Below are 19,854 nucleotides of genomic sequence, written 5' to 3' on the forward strand. Positions count from 1 at the left end.
TATCTAAGCAGCCCAGTCCACTCCCACTCTGCCAGATCCGCAGCCCTTTGTTACAACATGCAGGGGAATTGCTCAGTCTCAGGGGGCAGCCGGATCTGTAATGACCCACATTGTAGAAACACACAGGAGTTCACTATCTAGCAATGAAAACTTAAATCTCTTTTTATATTTCTTTGTTGACAGTTGCAAAGCAAGGCTGTGTAGTAAACAAAATGTTTATTCTGGCAGTATTGGTTTCACAGACAGTTCAGATACACTTATTGAGTAGGGCAGCAGCCTGAGATGAAATGAAATGAAATGCAATGGGAATAGCATCTCAGGGCTAGGAAGAGGTCTTGGAAAAAAAAAAGACAATATTCCCCAAATGCAACCATCATGAGCCTGGCATACTTACATTGATGATCTCATTAGACCAATAATTAATAAGCGTGAATTAGGCTAATGAAATCAGATAGTGTAATGAAAAGCAGCCTCCTACTTGTTAGCATCGCTATTTTCCCCATTATTTAATCTCTAACAGAAACTGAATTTGCTGCTTAAGACCTACTGGAGCCTGTTTGACATTTAGACAATTGTTGTTTTTTTTTAAGAAAGTCTCAAGGAGCTTTGAAAGGAAGCAAGTATAAAAATATCAAGAGTTTATACAGTGACACATGCAACATTGGAAACAAATCAAATCAGAACAATAGTAGGCATCCTGCTCCGTCCATAAGATTAAAGAGATTGCTAGGGAAGTGATGAAGAGGAACTTTTTTTGCAAGGCTGGGATTTATAAAAAAAAAATAGATTCTCCTTCCCACCCACCCTTATGGCAGCTTCTTGAATTTTTTGACACACATAGTTTAGTAAATAATTAAACTATAATACATCATTCTCTCCGAGGATAAGCACTACAGTGTGATTGGAAAAATAATGGGGGTCAAGAGTGAGCCATTTGGACTGTACACTGGGGCTATGAAGACTTGACCCAGACATGAACAGGGAGATTGCCTTCTCTGGAGAGAATTCATGAGCTGCCTCTCTAAAATTGGGGGGGAAAAGACGGATGTGGTTCTAAAGTGATTTGCTTTTATTTGTGTCTTCTCTTCCAAAGAAGGCTTCAGAATGCAAAAGGGATCAAGGGCAAAGGAAGCATGTGCTTGCCATTCCTCTCCCATCAGCAGTGTGGATCCAGGAGCCCCAGAGAGAACTGGAATTGTCTGGGACCCATTCCAGTGACTCCACATGTTCTCTTGTCTTCTGTTTGAAAACAAGTGCCAAGCTAGACAGGAAGAATTGCATTTGTGAGTAAAGGGTTAAACTCAGCAGGATGTGTCGATCAAATTTTTTTAAAAACACAATATATTTCCTATTTGATAATATTGGATCTATTTTAAGATTACTTATCAGTTGGTTATTGCGCTAATAATTGCCATTAAAATTAATACTACATTTTGGGAATTAGGCGCAGAGCTAACAAGTTTGCTTTTACACAGAGCTTCCCAAAAGCAATCTGGATAACTTGTTTCTGGAATGCAGCTGTGTAAGTTTCATTAACATCTTGCAGGTGGAGCCTAATTTTAGTTCAGCCTTGAGAAGGGGGAATTGTTTTCCTCCTGATACGCAAAGCACCACAACAGCAGCAAAGCAGGTGGAGCTTCGCCAAGCACTTGCTTACTTCCCTGTTTTTATAAAAACAGATGATTCATATGGTTAATCATACAGTTTCTACTTGATTTTAACATGTCTTTAACAGAACAGTCTGGAGCACATTTGACCTATGGTTACTCAAATGTAAAACAAAAGCAGTGAAATGGAAAATGATAAGAAAATGAGCAATGAATCCTAAATATAGTGGAGGAGAAGCCAGTGAATGAACTGAAGGAAAATTTAGAAATACATCTGTTTGGCTACAAAAACATTTTTAAAAGCAATCTTCCAGATTCTAGTTTGACACTCTAAAGTTGGCTCAGTCAGACAGTTCAATACACATGTATTTCTTTCTGCTACTGCAAGAAGGAAACTATTAGGGGAAGGAAGCTGGTGCTGGGAAGAGAGGAGATGAGGGGTCAGAAAGGACAACTGAGGTGCAGATTGTTTTCTTTTACGAGTTCTATCCTGGCCTTTGAATCTCAGGGAATGACTGGTAATTGTCTTAAAATTTTAGGTCTCAGGAAAAAGCATTTTAAAGACAGAGAGTGATTAATGACAGTCATTTCTCTTTTAATTTGTTTAGGAAGTATGTCAATCTCCCCTTCAGCTCCAGGGCCACAGCCCTGTACCTTTACAGTATTGAATGTTTCACTGCCAGTGAACCTACTGTGTGTGTCGCGTTGGCCCTGAGGACAGTGAGGTAGGGCTGTAGTAGTGCTGTGTGTATCTGGTTTAAACAAGCGCCTTTGAATTCCTCCACCCTGTGGGGAATGCATGAGAATTCCATTACCTCCTCAGAGAGGGGGCTGCTCTATGAGCATATTTGTTCCTTTCAATGCAGCCTTTTGGAATGGATGGAATTTGTGATTATATCCTATAGAAGTCTATTGTTCTGAACCTTAAACCTTCTTTTAAAAGCACTATTTAGGAACCTGAAGGTCACCACTCCAGCCACTGGCCTTTATGAGACTTCTTAACCTGGGATGCAGGTTTGCCTGAGAACAGGCTTCAGAGAGTCCATGAAAAAGTTGGGGTTTTTTTCTTCCTGAGTAAACTAGAATGCATTTTCCTCAGGAAAGAGTCCATAGCTTTCCTTGGATTTCCAAAAGAATTTGTAAACCCAAAAATATTAAGAACGATAGTCTTATGCAAAATGGTTTCAAATGCTGCCTTTAATGTAATAAAGATACAATGATTTCCTTTGGCCAGTGAGAACTAAAACACAGTTTGTCAGCCTTCCTCATACAGTGAATTTCCATCTGACATAGGAAAGTTTGCACTTTACGTCTGTCTAATTTCTTGCTTTAGGATTTCACAATTCTTTCTCTCTGATCTCTAACCATGCTAAATGATCATCTAAGAAAATAGTAGTCTGTTGTGTTTGTTTGTTTATTTTGTACTGGGGATGGAACCCAAGACCTCACACTAAGCTACATCCTTGGGTTTTTTGTTATTTTTTTTTTCTTGAGACAAGTCCTCACTAAGTGGCCCAGGCTGGCCTCAAACTTGTGATGCTCCTGCCTCAGTTACCTGAGTAGCTGAGATTATAAGAGTGTTCCACTGTGTCTGGTGAGAATATTAGATTTTATAAAGCTTTGTTCCTTTACTCAACATGGGTTTGTTAAGCATGTATTTAAAAGTCTTTTAGATTTCAGAAATATAAGTTCCCAGGCCTTTCACAGCAACATTTCAACTAGGAAGAGAAAATCAACAGATCCAATTTGAAAGAAAGAAAACTTTACCTTCTGTAAGACCCTAGATTTCCAAAACATGTTGCTCCTTTCATTTTGAGATGTAAATGAAAGGCTAAAACCAAATGATAGTGGCCCTTTGACAATATGACAAAAATCACAGCACACCCAAACATGTTTGTTCCGCCATCCCATTCCACCCACCTGCAGGGCTGGCTGGAGAGGGGGCCATGTGGGTGATGGGACGGAGTGATGGAATTTGAGATGTTGCTCCCATAGTAGGATGAGGGAATGAGTCATCAGAAGGTAAGGAAGAATCAGTGTGTTGGAGACTTAGGCTAAATAACCATTTTTGCTTCATTTGATCTTATAGATTATAATCGTACAATTATCAGATTGTGATTTGGCAACTTTCTTGAAGACAGCCCTGCTAGGGTTTTCGTAAACATGATGCCTTGTCATTTAACCCTGGTAAGACCCAATATTTGGGTGAGATCTATCTCTCGGAGCCTGCAGTTCAGACTTTGTTCTGTGATGTTTATTCCATCCCCCCACCTCTGAGGTTCTTACTCTGTCCTAATCTGTTCTTTGACCTCAGTTTACTCCTCCCAGGACTGAAGGATAAAGAGAAAGGGAAATAATTTGATATGGAGCAGGAATGAAGTACTTTTAACCCATGGAGGCCAAAGATTGAAAGGTTCTGAATTTTTGCATGAAGTTCATGTCACCTAGAAAATTTGGAGAAATGAGAATTTAAAGAGTAAGCATCTCATTATGTCCCTTGTTATGGGCAGTCCAAACATGGATCATTAGGCATCGAAGGGTTAATTGCTCCCCACTGTAACCACACTGTCAAGAGCAGATGCCACTATTCGATCTTCCCAGCACTGTTTAAGCCTCATTCAGAAAGTAAAACTCAGCATCTAACTTCTACTCATCATGAAATACAAGACTTTTGGGGGGGAGGGGTGATGAAATAGACTTGGGGTCCCATTTCCAGAATGGGAAAAGGGTTATTTTGGCTCAGAGGGCTTAGTTTTTAAACATTCCTAGTTGAAAAAAATCACAGAATTGGCAACCTGCCTTCCTCTCTTCTAGGTTTTCCATTTCTTTGTAAATTTTTTCTACTCTCCTTTCTAGGCAAACCTACACTTTTCCTGCTGAGATTCCTTAAGTTATAGAGTAAAATGTCACTGACAGGAAACAAGTGATTCATTTCAGTCTTGCTGGTAGGTACATTCAGAATCTACTTCAAGAGCTTTATTTCCCATTTTTAATCTAAACCTTGTTGGGCTGCATGCAGTGGAAGCCTCATCCACAGCTGCTGAAATGAAGTCTTTTCAGAAGCACTTAAAGAAGACCTGGTTGTTATGGTTCTGCTTCTGAAGAAGTTCCAATCAGCAGCAGGGCCAAATTTATGGGATTCTTATGAGATTTTTGGTTTCTTACAAGAGTGCACAGACCTCAGAGAATTTGGAGGCACCCCGTGGAAATTGTGCAGTCCTGTCAAGCAGCACAAGCACACGTGCAGAAAACATCTGAGATCCTCACTGAGCAGGACCACATCAACATTGTCTGCAACCAGTGAGACAAATCCGGTTTAAAGGCTTGCAGGAAAAGTGAGGCTTAGCAGCTTCAGTTGGGAGCCCTGCCATTATCTGGCTATCTTTCCTCAAAGGACACGTCTTTGATACACACTGGTATCACCTCTGCTTGATTTTTTAGCCTACACATTGAATAAGGATAAACAAAGCATTAGCCAAAAACACTGTAAGTACATGAGAATCTCTACTTTGTAGAAAAGAAACAATAATTTAAGAGTAAAGAGTATTTTGATTGTACATACCGCTATGCTTGGGTAACGTCTACTCATTTTCTTTTTAAGACTTTTGATTATCAAGTGTTATGTAGGCTGAGGCAAAATGGCTTTCATATTTCTTAGATATATTTTTATATATGTGAAAGTTATTTTGCCTCTGCCCATATGTGTAAGTGTATTGAAAATCAAATTAAATAACACATTTTAAAAGTGTTTATACTCCTTCTACTGCCAAGGGAAGATCCAATTACTCAACTCGATTGAGTTATATGGAATATCAGAGGTGCCAACCCATCTTCATCCAGTGGTGTTGGACCAGTTCTTTTGATAATAGGCCATGGTATGCTATGCTCTTTTTTTTGGAGTCCTGTTAGACAAAAATAAAGGCAAGGAAGAGCAAGCAAGACACAAATAGACTCTTTTGTATAAATGAGAATTGGTAGCATTAATAATAACATAAACCATACATGTTTTACTATAGCATATTATAGTTTTCTGCTACAAGATGATTTGATCTTTCTAATAATATTTTTCAAGACGATTAAACAAATATTTTCAAATAATTTTATAGAATAGAAAGCTAAATTGGGTGTTATAGAGTGATGTTAGGCATTTTTGCCAGTATAATATTTAAGAAAACAATTAAATTAGACCTCCGTACTACAAAATATTCGAGATTTTAACCTGGATGTGGTGGTGCACACCTGTGATTTTAGCACTCCAGGAGGCAGAGTTCAAGTCCAGCCTGGGTAGCTACTCAGTGAGATCCTATCTCAAAAAGGGGGACTGGGGAGAAGAATAGGGGAGTAGATCAGTGTGAAGACTCTGGGTTCAAACACAGTACCACCAAATTAAAAAAATACTAACGATATGAAATAAAGACCTGGATATCTGACTTCTAAGCTCTAATAGTGTTAGACAACACTGGGAGCCCAACCCCCACGGAAATGCAGAACCCTAATTCTCCTTCCTATTGCCTTGCACCTAGTCTCCTGTTCATTACGCTTTACTAACTTGATTTTTACGGTCTTGGTGTAAAAATTTTCACAAGGCCAGAGGTAGGTCTAAGCACAGGTTTACTGACTGTTTATTTTTAAAATACTGAGCACTAAACTCAGGGCCTTCACACTGAGCTGCATCCCCAGCTTTAAAAAAAAATTTTTTTTTTTAATTTTGGGTCTTGGTAAATTGTCCAGGTTGGACTCAAGCTTGCGTTCTTCTTGCCTCAGTTTCCCCCAAAGTGTTGGAATTACAGAAATTTGCTAGTACACCTGGCTGCTAGCTGCCTTTTTTTTTTTTTTTCCAGTACCGGGGATCGAACTCAGGACCTTGCGTTTGCTAGGCAGGCAGCAGCAGAACCACTGAGTTAAATCCCCAGCCCTCCTGGCTGCATTTTTTTACCACAAAATATTCACTTTGGACTAATGTGAAGCTAGCTCATCCTTCTTTTCTCTTCTGCAAGAACCTCTTCCTCCTCTGGACTCCTCACAGTTACCCAAAAGGTTGTAGGCCCCCATGTCCCAGTATGGTTGATGCCGTTCTTCAGTCTTTTCATGCTATCTACCTGCCACTGTCCCCTCTCCTGTAATATACTAGTAACCTAAGTCTCTGGCTCTCTGCAGCCATCTCAGAGCCCATGAGCAGCTTCCCACTAGCCCCCCATGCTCATTTGTCCAGTCTCATCCTTTACTCAGTAAATGTCGGTGGAGAGACGAAACAGGGAGATTACACTAATACGCCAGTCTGCAGTCTTCTCCCCAGGTATATGTTGGAGTGGCAACATTATGGCTTCCTTCTGTTTTTAAACTATGGGTCAGATCACTTAATAATAAAGATTTCAGAGAGAACGACTGAGCCGCTTGTACCACAGGCAGTGTGGACAGAGTTTGTGTAACTTTTCTTTGAGGCAGCTCAACCTCAAAGAGATTGGACTTGCAGATTCAGGATTCTTGGCTAACTTATTTGTCTATAATGTTCTTTGCTTGAGCAAAGAAGCTTATGTTTCTTTACCTCTTTAGTTTGGTAAACAGGGAAAACATTAATTCAGTCTAGAGAAGGCAGTCTTCGGCTTCACACCAGCAGGAGACAAATTGGTGCCTGGCAGGAAAATTATATGTCAAAAAATGATGCAGAAAAGATAAGAACTAACCCCAGTTATTGATTCATCCTCAAATGTTGTTTAGCATTTACTGTATTCCAGGCAGCAAGGGAGGCCCTGGAGATAAGAAATATGTGAATAAATAGGTGCAATGGATATTATGGCACGTATGGGTGGTGTACAGAGTACAGGGAACACAAAAGAGACAGCAATCCGCTCTGTCCAATGAAATCACTGAAAGTTTCCTAAGTAAGTTTACCTTTGAGCTGATCCCTAACAGACGCAAGTGTATTTTGGACTCTCTTTGGACAGGAAATTAAAGAATGTTTTACTCTACAAAATAAGAAGGTGGCTCTCTCCTTCACAAAAGTATAGATCACGTGAAAAACATTTGAGAAGAGAGTAAATGAATGAAAAGGCACCTAGTAGATGCAAAATAAATTAATAGAGGCATATACTCTCCAGATTCTACTTGAATTTCAATCATGGCTCAATTGTTTGCTACCGATACAACCCTGGACAAGTTTTTTAATTTCATTGTGCCTCAGTTTCCTTTCCCTGAAAGAAGATGATAAAATTATTGACTTCATAGAATTGAGATAAGTATGATAATGAATGGAAAATGCTTAGCCAAATACCAGGGACACATTAATAAAACTATGAACTATTAGCAATATTATATTATGGTATAGTAGAAGATCATATACTATTTTTCTTTAAAATAGCCAGCGTCCAAAAGGGATCATATTTATTCAAAACATTTATTAATGAAAACTTAGATAATTAAAACAACACAGAAATCTCAAGCCTAATACGCCTTACAAATCATTTGTGTTTCAGTTTTGCATTTTATCCTCACTCATCTTAGATAATGAATCCAAACCAGGTCCCATAATTGCCCTTCTGCAACTAACTGTTCAGTATGCAGTTTCTCGAAGTTTTCAGTGAGATTCATCTTCCAGCTGCAATGAATTAGCATAATACTACTGTGTTGATGCTTCCAATATTACCCGTTATGTACTGGAGGCAAAGAGAACCATTCTCAGCAATACATTTTTACTTTTAAGCATTGATTAAAATTGTGAATCTTAAATTTTCTTAAAATGTGAACCTTAAATAGATACATATATTTTTGATAATATATACATTATTTTATACTCTGTTAGGGTTGATAATTTTTATTGATAAACATTTCATTAACCAAGAACAGTTTAAGAATATCAAGCATAATATCAAACATCATGTTCTGGAAAACCTTGTCCCAGAAATCTTCCTTTCCTATTGAGTCTTGGATTATTCCTATAAAATTCATATAACAGATGACTTAGCCCCCACTAGATAGGGCAGAATAATCTTTTAAAAAATATTTCACATCTGAGAGTCTGTACAGTTCCTTGATAACATAACATCCTTTCATGCTGTGCTTACCTACCAGAAATAACTTTGGGCCTTTCTCTATAAAAAAAAGATATACTATACTATAAAAGACTTATTATGGCTCTTTAAAATACAGTATAATAAAAGTACAATTAGGGAAAAGTCATGTCAATAGAATATTATAAGAAGATAAGGACTTTATTATTTTCTAATACCTATGCAAACTGGGCTAATAAAAGTTATCAGAATAGAAGCTATTCCCTCTTATAAAGATATTTTTAGCCTACAGAATTGGGATTATCCATTCCATTTCCATCTTATATTGCTGCTTCCTTCCGTGTCAGCCCTGGGATAGGAAGGCTGGTTGCACTGTGTGTGGAGATGTGTGAGCTGCTGAAGAATTTCTCCTGGCCACGTTCCTGTGTCCCAGAAAGCTCTGGGCTTGCTGCCATGTTCTCGGCAACACCTCTCACCACTATGCTTCTCACATGTCACACATTCTTCCCATGGCCAAGTGGTCCTTCCCAGACTGACCACTGTTCTTCCTTTATTGTAGAGAAGTTTATCCCACACTGCTCATCAAGCCTGGCCCAGAAGGACCTTGACTTTCTCAACTTCAGTATCTCATCCAGATTTACCTAGTTGTTTTTCTTAACAAAAGAACCTTTAGTGTACCATATAAATCTTGCTCTTCCCAAAAAAAGCAAAAACAGTGGCTTTTTTTTTCCCTTAGGAAATACATTATTTACAATTATTTGTGATTTTTAATTTACAAATTATTTATAGATACATTATTTACACTGAAAGTGTAAATAAGGACTAAAAGGTATAATAGATAATGTGAAATAGAAAGAAAAGGGGCAAAGGGGAAGGAAGTGGGAGGGGTAGGGGAAAGGATAGAAGGGAATGGGATTAATATGAGAAAATGGAAAAACAGGAACAAAGTCTTTGTAAATAGGGAGGAATGGAGGGGTTGAAGGGAGGGCAGGGGAAGGGGAAAAAATAAGAACCAAGAGAGATTATGTAAAGGTGCAAATTTCCAATGATGAACGTCATTATAGTGTACACCTAAAATGTACCAATAAAATAATAAAATTTAACAACAACAAAAAAAAGAATTTCTGAGAGTTTCCAAGATGAATCTCACCTGTCCCGATAGCCTACATCCCCTTGCCACTGTCTTTTCCAGTTCCCATCTCATCCTCATTCCACCAGGGGTCCTGCTATCTTGCCTGCCCATAAGTCTGGCTTCTAACTCTTTGCCCAGCTCAGCCCTTCTGCTCATTCTCCATCTGTTGTTCAGATTTGCACTGTTCTCACGGCACCCTCAACACATGCACGCGCGCACGCGCGCGCACACACACACACACACACACAGCAGGCCAACTCACAAGACTCTGAAAGACGAGGAAAATGCATCTGGCTTACACCTGACAGGGGACCCACAGCCGGGATGCTTGTGCCACAGAATGAGTTCATACACACGGGACTTTCTTTTCATGGGATCTGATATATCTGGCTTCAATAGTTCTATATGTTATTTTCTTTTTTCTTTTTTTTTATTAAATTCTTTTATTGGTACATTGTAGGTATACAACACAATTACATTTCTCATTGGGAATTGTACCTTTACATGATGCACCTTGGTTCTTATTTTTTCCCCATTCCTAGCCCTCCCTTCACCCCCTCCACCCTTCCCTATTTACAAAGACTTTATTTCCATTTTTTCCATTTCTCAGCATTTTTCCTTTCCCTTCTTTCCTTTCCCCTGCCCCTCCCACTACCCCTACCCCTTTGGACCTTTTCTTCCTATTTTGCATTATCGATTATTCATTCTAATCATTGGTACATTTTAGGTATACAATATAATGACATTCATCATTGGAAATTTGCACCTTTATACAGTCTCTCTTGGTTCTTCTTTTTCACCCTTGCCCAGCCCTCCCTTCAACCCCACCAGTCCTCCTTATTTACAAAGATTTTGTTCCTATTTTGCCATTTTCTCATATTATGTGGCAAAATAGGAACAAAATCTATATGTTATTTTAAAAAAGAAAAAGAAATACATTATAGGGGTCCCCCCTCACTCCATTATGTAGATACTTTCCAACAAATATTTTTGAAATGTGTTGTAGATGTAATGCTTTTTTACAGGACAATTCAAACTTCACTTTACTTTCAACATCTCCCCTTATAGGAAATGAACCCCAAGAAGCTGAAGTAGATAGCTACATAAATGAGTTCTAGTGTCTTCAAGAAGGAACTTCAGATATGTTCACTTCTGGCATGATAGAGGATAGAGCAGAGACAGCAAGACTAGAGATGTGTCAGTGCTGGCCTGATTTTACTAGAAGAGATGGATTCTGAGAAGTTCGCACCAATTGGTTTGACCCGAGTCCCTAGCAAAATTTAGACAGAACTATTGAATAAAAGTGAGCATTTTGAAATGATAGTGACTGTGAAGGATTAGTATAGGTTCACTAAAAAAAAAAAACAGCAGAAGTAAAATAATTTACTTTCACTCTTCAAAAGAAAGTATAATTGGTTTTTTGCAAGTCTTTTAATCAATCAAAGTACTCACATGTTCCTAGAAGATAAGTTACTGCTAGCTTTTACTGTGATGAAGAAGTAAAATGGTAAAGTCACTTCTGTAAAAGTGATTAAGAAGGGATTTGGAAGTCAGAAAGCCTTGGAGGTTCAAATTGAAGACCTGCAAGTTATGTGCCATGAAAGTTGATGAAAGTTGCGTAAATTTCCTGGACTTTAATTTCACCAACCATAACGAAGGATTAAAACAATCTGTGTCATGAAGATGCTGTGCTTCTTCAATAACATAGAACACATAAAGTGCTTTTGATCCATCATGAAGTACTCAATAAAAATGATAGGTGTTATGATTAACTGTCGTTATCTATGACTAAATGACTATTGTTAACCTAAAGAGAGCCTCTGTTAGGCACTAGCACTTTTTGGTGGTCATTTTCGAGAAAACATGGAAGCCACCATAATTACATGGGCAACTTTCTTTCTGTGCTGTGTACTCCTTCAGGAAAGGGTCCATAACTCCTAGCTCTTGATATCAGTGCCTGACATAATGCCTGACCTAGAGCAGGTACTCAGATACGTTTTAAAGAATGACACAAAGTGAAATATGGTAACAAAGACACTGGATAACAAAGTCAACAGTTACATGAGTCACTAACAATTAGAAGAATGGGCCAGTACTAAAGATGAATTCTGGTACGAATAGAAATGAAGTCCACTATTTTCATCCAAAACATTGGTTGCAGCCAGAACAAGTTATAAAAGATTTGATTAAACAAAATTTTGAGTGAAAAAGATTTAAATATTTCGTTTTGTAAAAGTTAAAGAATTAGGAATATGATAATAATAATGCCAATCCCTCCTTGGGGTGCATTTCCTGCCTCCATAAAATTCAAAATGAGTAGAAATGGAGTCCAGAACAAGGCAGGCATCAGTACCCACGTACTTCGCATAATTAGACCACATTTCAAGTTATGCATTCAGCTCTGTCTGCCACCCTTAGGAGAGACATGGTCAAACTGGAATCTGTCCAACATGATGATAGGCCTTAAAAGTCCTATCATATTATAATGATTAAAGGAATGTTCAGTCTGACAAAAGAGTAGACTGAGGGAAAAATGATAGTCATTTTTCAAATAGTTGAATAACTTTCATGTGGAATGGGGATTAAATTTGTTCTCAGAAGCCTCAGACAAAACTTTTTCCAATGACTATACAATTCAGGGAAATATTGATAAAAAATAATGAAGATCTCTATTATGAAAATGAATTGTCTTAGAGGTAATGTGGTATTATTTTCAAAGTTATTTAACTTAAAATTATTTAGTAAATGATTACTGTTCACATATATGTGCATGCCTTATATAAGCCTTCTACACAAGGGAAGCTTTCAGTAGTTTGTAGCATAGTTGATTTATATCATTTATAATTCCCACATACCTAATTATAATGTACCTGTAAACATTTACTTAGCAAATGTTATTTGAACATTGCTGCACGGCAGTTTTGTGTTAGGTAGTAGGCAAAGTGAACCAAAGGCAATGTGATATGGGAAATTTCTGCTTTGAGTAGGGTATTGAATGAAACTTTGATATTTGAGATTGAATCAATCTTAGAAAGCACAGTTTGCTTGATTTAAATGTCACCAAGGAATCAAGAGGGTTGAGAACATTAAAACCCCATGCCTAGAGTATATTGACCATGGAGGTTGAAACTGTAAGTTAAAGGCATACCCTGCACATCTGTTGAGCCCCATATTTTCTAGTTTGTTCTGATCATGTTGACAAATTCTGGCATATTTCTAAAATCTTGTCTTGCCTCTCTTCAATGGCTGAATTCTATTTACATAGATGCCTAAGATATATAACCAACAAACTTATTATCATAGCACCATCAGTGATTTTTAAAAAATCATTTATTGAGTGCCAACTGTCTACTACTCCTTAAGAAACAGAAAAGATTCTTTTGCTTAAGAAGTATACAGAAGAGGGCCAGGGATTTAGCTGAGTGGTTCCACCGCCTGCCTCACAAGCACAAAGTCCTGAGTTTGATCGCCGGTACCAAAAAAAAAAAAAAAAAAGAAGTATACAGAAGACTTCTATTGTCCTTTGCTCTTAAGATGTAAAAGAATTGTAACCAAGGAATACATTTGATTTACTGTCAGAAAATTTAAGAGAAAAATGTACAACATACACAGCGATGTTTATTTTAACTGTTTGGTAAATTCAGATTTTATTTTCTTTGCCTTTTGTTTTGCAAACACTTATTGTAAAAACGTTGAAATACAGTAATTCTTTGTGCTTAAACAAAGTTATATTGTGAAGGAATGAACATCAAGAAGAATCTATTTTTTGTTAACTGGTTAACTAGAAGAGGATGGTTTCTAAAAAGGAAACAAACAGAAAGCAGTAGAACTGCCCGGTCCTGCTCACAGCAGTCCAACCCTGATTCAGCAAATAGGTATGTGCCAGTAGCAATGAGCATTGTGTACTACAATGACGGTGCTGCCTAGCTCGATACTGTTCCCACACCTCAGCTGGTCGGGCCCAGTGCGTGGGTAACGCATGAAGTCACCAGGTACCTGAGCGAAATACTGAAAGCAAAGGAGGTTAGGAGGGTTTAGGGACAGGTGGAACGGGCTGCATGATCGCAGCCACGCCCACCTTTTAAAATGTACTTGGCAAGGAAATTCATGCCAATATGACACCTGTCTGGGTAGGAAATTAGTGACGGGACAGCGGGGCAGGCTTCAATAGTGTTGTGACAGTGTTTCTCGGGAGCCTCTCCGGGAAAGGGTGAGTACTGCCTTCTCACTTGTACAGCGATTGGAATTTCAAGGGCATTTGATACCCGATTTTCTGTGTGGACCAAGAATTACTACTACTGATAAGGTAAGGACAATTATATTTCTTGCTTTGATTGCTAGAGACAGATGATAACTTTCCTACTCAATCTTGCCTCTCAAATGTAGATGACTAGGGCAATCTTGTTAGTGTATTTCAGGATCTTGAACTTGAGGGAGGGAAATGTTTGGTGCCTGTCTACAAAGAGACATCCAACCCTTGCAATTGTCTGTAGAGTTTCTAGCTAAGGAGATGCAGAGAAGTGAGGAAGATGATGAGATGTGTGTGACTGAGTGGTGAGAAGTAATGTCCGAGAAATGTGTCAGAACAGCTGTCTCCAGAAGCCTCACATGACAATTTGTTAGTAGCCACCCATATCCACGGCTTTACACTTATGAGAGAGTCCTAATGATATCTTAATTGTTCTGAGAGGCCTTTCAAAAGAACTGTCACAGAAACAGTTCCTTCAGAGGAAGTAAGAAACCAGAGGAGATGGCTTTATTGCAGAAGAGCTGAGGAGAGTCTTCTGTCCTAGAAGTTAACGTTTATGGATCTCTTTGGCAAATAATATTCTCCGTTTCAATTTTGTTCTGTTTGATGAGGATTTACACAGTCTTAATCAAATTGAGCAGTCATCGCTGCTTCTTTCTCGCCTAATCTCCCAGATCTGGAATGATGAGATCCTTAGCTCCTACAATAAAACACCATTTGTCATAGCCTTTTCAAAATTAAGACTAAACCCATCAAAACTAATTGTTTGTTAACATCAGATAAACAAATATTTTGAGTTTGCTGAATTGTTTGTAAGCTCTAATCAAGTGGGTGGAGTCATAAAAGAGAGGAGGGAACCCACTGAAACAATGTATATAATTTGTTGGCATTATTATTTGAGATAATTACAAAGCAAGTGTTCAAAAGCTATGCTTATACCAGAAAGGGGGGAATGGGGAGGAGAGGAAAATCCCAAAACACCCAGCCATTGTCAGCTGCTCTCTAAAGTATTGCTGGATTCACAGTTGTCAAGCATTAGCATTACTAAGAATGCCAGGGACAGAAGTGTCACGTTGAATGTAGAATGATGACTTCATAGGAAGGCAAACGCTGAGGATATGACCAGTTTGCAGTCACAGAGAAATCAGCTTTAATTAATTTGAGTGCCAGCTCTGTGTATAATTACACACCATGAGAGTTTGCATGCAAATGCGGAAATGCTGATTGTTCAAATACTTGCATTTGCTCATTAATATGTTGGGACTAAGTGGGGCTGGCAAGCAGACAGGGTACAGCACACACGGTGCCTGCAGGCTAATTTGTGTTATACTGTAGTTAGCAAACAGATTTCAGATGTTTCTTCTTTCTTTAAACAATAAGCACAAAAATATGTATGTCATTTTCTTTGGTGACATACCTCATTTCCTTCTTGATTAAAATAAAATGCTTTGGGTTTTAAAAAAACTATTGAGGGTACAATAAACATTGTTCGTGCATGGATTTATACCTATTTCATGTCAGCAACATTTGTACCAGTTCTAGGGTATTTCTACTTGAAATATTTCATTTTATGAAATTATCCAAACTGATCATATTTCATAATTGGTGAAAATATATTCATAAAAACATAACTGTGTATCACAGGAGGGACTCTGTGATGGTCACATGTGAGTTCTGTCTTGTCACTAATCTAATATCTGTGGCCAGCATCAGATAGGTGAAGAGACTTTAGGTGAAGGAGCAGCTTAAAAGTCCCTAATCTTGGTTTGTTTGTTATTTTGGTACCAGGGATCGAACTTGGGACCTTGCGCTTGTGAGGCAGGTGTCGGAACCACTGAGCTAAATCCCTGGCCCTTTTTTTTTTTTTTTTTTTTTTTTTAAAGTCCCTAATCTTAAAATGTCCTAAGGTAAGATTCTCCATTGTGATTTCTGAATTCTTTTTTTGGGGGGGGGGGTGTACCAGGGATCGAACTCGGGTCCTTGTGCTTGCACAGCAGGTGGTGAAACCACTGAGCTAAATCCCCGGCCCTTGATTTCTGAATTCTTAGCAGAGATCAACTACAACCAAATTCCCAGCTATCTTGACCATGTCCCGGGGGGAAAATCTTCTTAAGAAAATCACGACCCTAGGACTATCTGATGATTTCTTCAGAAAATGGTAATAGAAAATGCCATTTTGTGGACTTGACCAAGTTGTCCATTTTCTTGTCCACCTTTCAATGCATTTAGATTCTACACATATTTATGGAGCACCTATTTCTGTCCCACACTGCAAAGCAGAGGATATACAATAGTGAGGAAGGTAGAAACAGTCCCTGCATTGGCCATCTGTTTTTTCTCCCAGGGATCATCTCAGGAAGGAACCTAACTCAGTTTCCCTGGGAAATACATTCTTCTAGCATTTATTACCTTGGGGAAAATCCACATTACAGAAACTTGAATCTATGGCCTCCCACAAACAAAGTTCTCAAGGCCCTCTTGGGAGCTTAACGCACTCTGCTATTTCTTCAGCCCTATCTTTGTATAAGACAAAGGGAGCCAGCTCTAACTCCAAGGCTGAATGGAAATTGTAAAGGGTATGTGAAAGAATCTATCAGGGAAGTCCAAAATTTTTATAAGAATTGATGGAACCGGAGGGTTCCCAAACATACCCTTCCCTTACAGCCTGTACCTGTGCGAATAGTCATTCCTCTAGGAACAAAGATGTACCCAACACACAGCACTCCCATTATTTGGCTTGACCATTGTTGGTATGAGCTAAGTTGTTCTCCATGTGACAGGCTGAGGAACACCAGCTAGACAGCCTGGCTTTGCGCTCCTTCCTAAAACACCTATCCAAAAACTCCATAATGGAGGACTTCCTACAGATATGGGAGACATGCATTTGCAGAGATGGTGACAGTAAGATATTGCTATATACCCCCAGGCTCTCACTACACTGCAAGAGAAGCTTAACCCTCTCATACCACATATCAGAACTATGCAAGAAAAGGGCCGAGGATTTAGTTCAGTGGTTCCACAGCCTGCCTTGAAAGCGCAAGGACCCAAGTTCGATCCCCGGTACAAAAAAAAAAAAAAAGGAAAAGAAATATGCAAGAAGGAAGCTCTGTGTGCTGCTGCTGGTGCATGCCTATAGTTTCAGCACTCAAGAGGCTGAGGTAGGAAGGTCACAGTTCAAGGCCAGCCTGAGATACAAACAAAACAGAAAGCAAATAAAAAACAAAGCAAGAAGGAAAGAAAATTCTGGAAGTAAAAGGACTATCTTCATGATGTACAATAGTAATTTGGGAACGCTGGTTTTCAGGAGTTAGGCACTGCAAGTACTCTGAGCTGAAACAAGTTTTCTTCATTGCTCTATCATGATCAGACATGCATCAAATTCAAAGTAAACTAGTGAAATATGTATGCTGGGGTTAAAATATTTTAAAAATCGTTGTTACATGGTCCAGGGTTGTGGTAAGGTGGCGGAGCACCTATTTAGCATATGTTAAGGCCATGGGTTTGATCCCAGAAGGAAAGAAAGAAGAGAAGTGAGGGAAGGATTGATTTTTGTTGTTGTTATATGGATAGATGATAATTTTACCTAGGAGAGGAACAAAAATATCTTAGAACATTTTGCTGATAACAGCTGAATTTTAGAGTGGTGTCGTGGTGCTACATGAAAGGACTTTTATGGCTGATTCAACTAATTTCATGAAAGCAATTAATAGGTGGGAAAGAAAAATGTGTAGAGAAGAAAGAAGAGAATTTATTCTGGAGGTAGAAAGTGTTCAGGAAGCCTCAGAAGCTCTAGCCACAGAGATGAAGAAAGTGTGTCACCCAGGGAGAAGCACAACACTAAGGTGACTCAGAATGACCAGCTGTGCTTACTCTTCTGAAGAGAGCCTGAGAAAGGCTGAAAACAGGCCAGCAATGGTCAGGTCAGGAGAATGGTCCCCGCAGACTCATGGATGCAGAGCACGGATTTCAAGGGTATGAGGAGAATGAAGCCAGGATAATTGAAGATAACACATGTGTAGAAACTTTTCAGAAAGTGAAAGTGAAGACGCGAGGCAAGAAAAAAAATAAAGAATTGTTTTTAGGGAGATGGTGATTTGACCTTGTGTGTAGGCAAGGAAGGAACTAGTGGAGTGGGAGCAACTGAGGTCACAAGGGAAATGTATCACCAGTGGGCAGGTGGCTGGGGCAGTTACAGGGTGCGTTAGTTCTGTTAGTCTTACCTAAGAGAAGACAAGAGGAGAGTTGTGACAGAGAAAACCCGAGTGGCAGTGAGCAGCACTGTGCGAGTGCATGCCAGATGCCTGTGATTGCGGTGAGGTCACGGGGGAGCGGGGGACACACAGCGACAAAAATTACCTTGGTGCTGAAAAGAAGGGAGGAAAAAAATAATTTGAAAAAATTTACAGTGAAATTGAGTGGAAAAAAAAGGAGAAGGAATGAAGAAATGGAAACTGCTCATTGTGAAAGCTGCACTTAGACATTAGCTTGTGCCAAGCTGAAGTGAAAAATGAGACCTAACAATTTGCGAATTTATGTTTTACATCGATATACTGAAAGCAGATTTTGAAAAAGAGTTTAGTGCTCTTACATTCCACACTGAGCAAGGCACGGTGGGAGGATATCTGCCCTTGAAGTAAAGGAGTCAGGCCTTCAGACCAAACCCTGCCACCTCTGGGGGCCTCCCCTTCCCCCTGCTCTCCTTTGGCCTTGCTACTGGTAGGAAACGTATTCCCTTAACTACGGAGAAAGGCCTGTGTGGGAATGTCTTAGTATGCTCGGCCTTACACACCCCAGATTTCTGCTGGCTCATAACCCCTGGGTAAAACGGCAAACACAGGTCAGCCATCTCCAGAACACCACTGCTAAATAAAGTACTCATATTACTTGACGAAGAGAGAAAGGCCCCAAAGCCTGACTCTGCCTGGTATGTCAGCAATTGCCATTAGCATTGAGGATATGCGCATTCTTAGGTGTAGCTGGCTCTTCCGGTTTTCCTGCCTAAAGACAGAAGCATAGCTCACAGTCCTTACCAGGCTACCGGGGGACACAGGGGTCTCCTGGGAGTGGCAGACCTGGGTGTGGTGTCACAGGGACCCTGAGCATTAAGAGATCCCTGGAGAGACTGGCAGTTGTGGTATGTGGATGGCCGCCCCCCACCCACCCCCCTAAACCAGGTAGCAGTCAGTAGGCAGAAGAACACGACAAAAGGTTTCACGGAATACTTCAAGCCTGCTGCTTGCTGCCTTCCTTGGTTTCCTTTTTCTTTGACCCTCTTTCCTTGCTGGCAGCAATTTATATAGTTGCTTGGATGCAGAGGATCTTAGAGAGCACTGAAGAGACTATTGAGATAGTCAGTGGAAGAAAGGATGGAAAAGGGACTATGAATGGCAGAGATCCCACGGAGGAAGAATGCGTGGGGCTTTGCAAATGGCTGCAAAAAGAAAAAAGAAAGTTGTCTTAGTTGATTTAAAGGTTTCAAATCTTGGTGATGAAATGTAAGTGAGAAAACAGAGAAGGGGACGAAAACAAGAGAGGGAATATATTGAATTCAATTTGGACAAGAGCTCCTCTTTGCAGACCAGCAATGTGCAGGTGGAAGCCCATGTCCCACACTTCCAGGAACAGGAGAAGGGGGTAAAGGTGAAGCTGCTGGCATTGTTTTGTTTTACAACACCCATTGGGTAGGTGAGACTGTCAAGGAAGAGAGAGGACAGGACAGAAGGAGCTGGGAAACAAACTTTTAGGTTACACAGGTGGAGGATGTAAAGAGGGAGGAAGGAGGAGCTGTAGTCACACAGAAATTGGGAATGCCCTACGAAAGGAAGGGTGGGCAGTTTCTCCAGGGAGAAGACGAAACAC

At 39.5% G+C, this 19,854-nt stretch overlaps 1 protein-coding gene across 13 annotated transcripts in view; it reads left to right on the top strand.

The window, feature by feature from the left end:
• The window catches only part of Adgrl2 (adhesion G protein-coupled receptor L2), a 537,596-nt gene that overhangs the window by 245,115 nt on the left and 272,627 nt on the right, over window positions 1-19,854 (top strand). For 2 of the 13 annotated variants that reach the window (XM_087212976.1, XM_021255474.2), the window contains exon 1: window positions 13,844-14,052. The exons of 1 other annotated variant lie outside the window; for it this stretch is intronic. The gene's annotated coding sequence lies outside the window, so the exon portion shown is untranslated. Of the gene's footprint in view, window positions 1-13,830; window positions 14,053-19,854 lie in introns of those variants that run through there. 10 more of the 13 variants (XM_021255472.2, XM_087212972.1, XM_087212973.1 and 7 more) reach the window with 8 other exon arrangements.

This window comes from Heterocephalus glaber, unplaced genomic scaffold (assembly GCF_053883595.1).
Source record: "Heterocephalus glaber isolate CG9 unplaced genomic scaffold, H.glaber_assembly_v1.0 deba00001442, whole genome shotgun sequence".
Taxonomy (NCBI): Eukaryota; Metazoa; Chordata; class Mammalia; order Rodentia; family Bathyergidae; genus Heterocephalus; species Heterocephalus glaber.